This window comes from Eschrichtius robustus, chromosome 3 (assembly GCF_028021215.1).
Source record: "Eschrichtius robustus isolate mEscRob2 chromosome 3, mEscRob2.pri, whole genome shotgun sequence".
Taxonomy (NCBI): domain Eukaryota; kingdom Metazoa; phylum Chordata; class Mammalia; order Artiodactyla; family Eschrichtiidae; genus Eschrichtius; species Eschrichtius robustus.
In genome coordinates this window covers 147,023,663-147,029,242 of record NC_090826.1, presented here as the reverse complement: position 1 = coordinate 147,029,242, position 5,580 = coordinate 147,023,663, and the positions used below count along the sequence as shown (strand labels likewise).

General features: G+C 39.4%; 1 non-coding gene across 1 annotated transcript; it reads left to right on the top strand.

The window, feature by feature from the left end:
- The first annotated feature begins 5,153 nt into the window (after positions 1-5,153).
- On the top strand, positions 5,154-5,279 carry LOC137763230 (U6atac minor spliceosomal RNA). Its single transcript, XR_011073782.1, has one exon. It is a non-coding gene; the product is annotated as a U6atac minor spliceosomal RNA (small nuclear RNA).
- The last annotated feature ends 301 nt before the right edge of the window (positions 5,280-5,580 follow it).

The window sequence follows — 5,580 nt, the reverse complement described above, 5'->3', positions numbered from 1 at the left end:
TCTATGCCTGTTGAGTTAAGACAAAAGCCAGCAGTGTATTCCTTCAATGAGGTGTGTTAAGCCCCTATTGTGGGCCAGGCTCTAGGTTCAACCCAAAGCTTGCGGTTGCTATATACCTCCTCCTGGTTCCCCTGCTGTTCACTATTGCCAAATGAGCTAGGAAAGTTAGTTCTGTGGATTCATTTCCTGAGTAGCTCTGCCACAAAACTAGGAGAAACCAAAGATATCCTGGAAACTTTAAAAGAATTACAAAAAATCTGACTGTCATCTTAGATGATAAAAGACCTAATTATTAAAAAAAAAATAGCATTCAGAAGCTATAAAGGAAAGTATATTATTAAACTTGATTATATAAACATTTTAATCTTCTGAACTGCAAAAAGCATTTTAAAATTCGAAAGAAAAAGACTGCAAAACGTATGACAAAGAACTAATACTCTTAAATACAAATATGCTAAGAACTCATAAATTAATAAAATTTGTATATCAGTAACCCTTCTAAAATCAGTAATATGGGAAAAGGCAGGCAGGTCACAGGATTTTTTTAAAAATGAGAAAACAGCCAATAAAACGTTGGAAATTGGCTCAATTTCATTTATAACTAAGTAAATGCACATTTAAATAGCTTACTTTTGAGTGTAGCCCTCTCTCAGGCTATTGATAAGTATAAGTTAGCAAAACTTTTTCAAGAGCAATTTGACAGCATTTAGAAACATGTCTGCATGGCCTTGACTCAGAAATCTCAGTTTTCTCTGCTTCCCTCTCTCCCTGGGTGCACTCAACCAGTCCCATATTTTTAAACATGTCCTATAAGCCAGTGATGCCCAAACTAGCCAGCCCTCACCATTCCTCTGCCCCGGGCTCCTTTCTGAACCGGTCCCCCAGCTGTGTGATAGACACAGAAAGCCTCAGTCCACACAGGGGCTCTTCTTCCCTGTCCCACCTCTTCAAACTTGTCCTTCCTGGCCCCCTCTCTACCCCCCCTTCTCAGTAAGTAAGCATTTTAGCAAAGTCTCCAGACCCAGGAGTCATCCTTGATACTCCTTTCTCTCTTTGACCATGCCAGAAACATTTTCATATTGGGACCTTTGCACTTGCCGTTCTAGAATGTTCTCTCCCTTGCTGTGTGTTGGGAGCTCAGATGGTCAGCCCAATGTTCAGGTCTTTCATCAGAGAAGCCTTCCCTGACAACCCTCTCTGAAACAGCAGCCCTATTGCTCTCCACTTCCTTGCCCTGCTTTGTCGTTCTTAGCACACATTTTGACATATATTTGCCTATTTATTATCTTTCTATCCACTAGCAGGTAAATACCGTTAAAACAGGACCCTTATCTGTCTTCAATGCAGTGGTCCTAGTACCTAGAACATTCCCTGGCACATAGCAAGCTCTCAAAAATAGGTGTGGAATAAGTGAATCTAGGACTTTATCCTATAGATGCTCATTGCAGACTATATATATATATATATATAATATTTATAAATAATATGTGATAATATTTAATATATATTCAATTAAATGTGCCTTAATAAGGGCTAGTTAACAATTAAATGAATTACAATTTATTTTTAAAAACTTCAATTTCCTCATATGGAATATAGAGGGGATAGAAGTACCTACCTCATGTGGTTTTTGTGAAACTAAAATAAAATGATGCCCAGTAGTTGATACATAGACACACTCAATAAATGCCAGTCACTGCTTAGCAGCCATTTTTTAAAAATTAGTGAAATCAAATGTCCTGATATGGAAGACGTCCACAGCATGTCATTAAATAAAAAACTAAAGTTGCAAAGCAGTATGAATACTAATATGATGCTAGAACAAAGCCCAGAAAATATCTGGGAACCACCCCCCAAGCCGATGATGACTGTGGCAGCTACCTATTGCAAATAAAGTTCTCAGAGAAAGACCTGGGGAAGAGAGCAGGAACCAGGCACATTACTATTTTATTTAAATATACTTCTGTACTGTTTGAATGTTTTGCAAAACATATTTACTACTTTTACAATACATTTTTTTTTAGCTTTGAAAGAAGATGGTACATGGAAACCAGAGGAGTCAGAGCTTCTCAGAGAACCACTCCATTGTTAGGCTACAAGAGGGAAATGCGTTGACCTTCCGGAAAGCTGAAGTCAGCTAGTAAAGGGATTTTGACCCCAACTTGACTTGCATTTTCATAGATGAAATCTGATACTATACTAAAAGTTTGAGACAAATACATTCCACTCAAGGCTGGTGAGAAAATTTTAATTGTTAGATTTGAATTTGAAGCAAGCTCACAGGATGTCTATGAGGATTAAATGAACTAACAAGTTTGAAACACAGAGCTTTGTACACAATGAATGTCAATTAAATACCAGCTGTGTCAGAATCTGTTGCAGAGAGGAACATGTGTAAGGACCGGAGAGAGTTATTAAACTACATTTACTGTTTGCTTCTTTCACTGAACAAATGATAATTGAGCATCTACTATGTACAAGGCACTGGGGCAGGTATAGGACAGAGCAGACAGACTTCTTCTTTGCCCTCTGGAGAATGCCTTCTCTTAGTTCTTATACAGCTGCAGGGCTCCCAGGACTTGGGGAAGCTTGGTTATTCAAGTATCATGCTGTATTTTTTTGTCTACAATTAAGTATATAAAGTGATAGAAACTCAATGGCTATCTTTACGTTTAGAAACTTAATCGGTGTCACAAGTGCTTTCCTGAGCAATGAAATGGCATGAAAGTTGTCCCTAAACAGCGGTATTCCAGAAGGGTAATTTGGATGAAATAACATACTTCACAAATGTCAACAGGTTTTTTGAACCATTCATGTAGCAGAAATGGCAACTATGAGGGCTCTAAGGAGACAGGTCCACACTTTTGGTGTAAAGTAACCCATTACCTAAGGAGGGGACTCTCTACAAGTGAAATTGAAACTCACGTTGCTACACCCATGTAAGAGAGTCAAGGTTCCCATGGACGCTTCTGGAACATTGTTTACTTGAAGAGGCCCATGCATCCCAAGCACCAGCCCAGGGAGGAGGCATCAATGGTGGGAGGCAGATTGGGATACAATTTCAACATAACCTCCCTGAGCAGCTTCCCAGGTCCAAACTTGGGGGACTCTCCCAGAAAGAGCGTAGTCTGCACAAAAAATCATACACATTTGCAACTGTCTGCTTACATGAGTTTGTTGTGTTGGCCCTTCATCCATTCATTTCACAAGAATTTCTTTAGAATCACTGCCATTCACCTTTTTGACTCCTCTCATGGGGAACAATCCAGCACCATGCTCAGACTGGATACTCCCAGAACCATCTGTAGATGTTCAGAACAAAAACAAGTGGGCTTGAAAAAAATTTAGATAACTCCTTTGAACCACAGAAAACATTCTAGAGCTTTGTTCTGTGTCTCCTCCACACTACCTTGTGCTCAAGCAAAGCACTGAACAGAGGACACGGCAATAGCAAGGTTGGCCATGTTATTAATATTTGTGGAAGGGGACTGAGCAAGACTAAATTGAAGGCCATTGAGACCCACAATTCTGGGACGGCTTCCGTGGAAGCAGGAGACAGACAGGAATAAGCTAGTTCTGGTTGCCCAGTTTTGGTGATGCTTCAGAACTAACCTAATCCCATCAGCTGCTGCTCTTTATGGGGTGTCCTTTCTACCTTTGGTTTAAACTAAACCAGATCTCACCAAAAGTTGGTTTTGTTTTAAATCTTCTCCCTCCTTTTAGATAATGAGCTAAGTCCATATCACCTGATATAGGAAGTTGCCCCCAAAGACACTCAGTAAAACTCAACAATAAGAAATTAAACAACCCAATTAAAAGATATACACCCATTTGGTGTATGCTTTCACCAAAGAAGACATAAAGATGGAATACGAAAAAATACATCATATGTCATCGGGGAAATGCAAATTAAAACAACAATTTTCCACACCTATTAGAATGGCTAAAATCACTGACAACGCCAACTGCTGGCAAAGATGTGGAGCAACAGGAACTCTCATTCATCGCTGGTAGGAATGCAAAGTAGTACAGCCACTTTGGAGGTCAGTTCGACAAGTTTTTTACAAAACTAAACATACTCTTCCCATAAGATCAAGCAATTGCACTCTTCGGTATTTACCCAAAGGAGTTGAAAACTTATATCCACAGGAAAAAAAAAAAAAACCTGCACATGGAGGTTTATAGCAGCTTTATTTATAATTGCTAAAACTTGGAAGCAATCAAGATAACCTTCAGGAGGGGAAAATATAAACTCATAAGCATCCCAAAGGATTTCCATTTAAATTAAGAAATTCCTGCATTTAACCTTCATTTCTTTGGATTTTCCCGACAGGGCTGCACATCATTTCCGGCCCTACCCTCAACTCAAGTCTCTCCCAGCCATCTGTATCTGTCTTAGCAGGCAGTTCTTTCTAAGGGCAGGTCAGACAGGAAAAGCTTCCATCAACTCAGCAGGAAACTGGTAGACTCATGTTCTACCTCCTTCCTTGACCACCACTTTCCCCCATGCCCCCAGCATGGAAAATCCAGCATAATTGTGGGAAGAGATGGAGAAGGATGAGTTAGCTGTGGAGGAATACTTCACGGGAAAGTTATGGGAGGTCTGGGAGCATTCATATTACGAGGTAGTCAGTCATTCTACAATCTGGCTTTACAGAATCCTTAGATGGAATAAGGGGTCATCAGCTGAGTCAGTCACTCAATACTCTGATCATCTATCTTGTGCCTTTGCTGATGCATGTGAGAAGTATCATCATAGATTTAATTTGGAAGACTTAAACTTTGCAAGAAGCTTATTTCAATTGGATTCATTTTAGTACAATTGTTGAGTACCATTTTAGCAAATGCCTAGTGCTATTGCTAAAGTGCTGGCAGTGTAAAGATGAATTTAAACAAAAAGATTTTTTTTTTTTTTGCCTTATGGAAACTAAGAAACTCCAGGCTACTGTTCTGAAAAAGTCTCTTCCGGAGGAAATCATCATAGAAATAATTTAGAAAATTTAGGACAGTAGAAGAAAATAACCAACACGAGGCTCATCCTGGTAAAATTTCAGAATACTGGGGGCTAAGAGAAGATCCTAAAAGTGTCTAGGAATGGGGGAAAACAGAGGATGTATTTATAATGTAATAATACTTATTAAGAAGGTTCAGGAGTGTTGTATGAAAGGAGAGAAGGTTAGCACTCCCCTTGACAAGGATGGAAGAGGCCTTCGGGCCTAAAAACATGCATACGGTTAAGGCATTGCCACTTACTTCATGGCATCTAACCACTGTTTTTCATCAGAGGAATGGATAAAGAAGATGTGGCACATATATACAATGGAATATTACTCAGCCATAAAAAGAAATGAAATGGAGGTATTTGTAGTGAGGTGGATGGAGTTAGAGTCTGTCATACAGAGTGAAGTAAGTCCGAAAGAGAAAAACAAATACAGTATGCTAACACATATATATGGAATCTAAGGAAAAAAGAAAAAAAAAGGTCACGAAGAACCTAGTGGCAAGACGGGAATAAAGACACAGACCTACTAGAGAATGGACTTGAGGATATGGGGAGGGGGAGGGGTAAGATGTGACAGG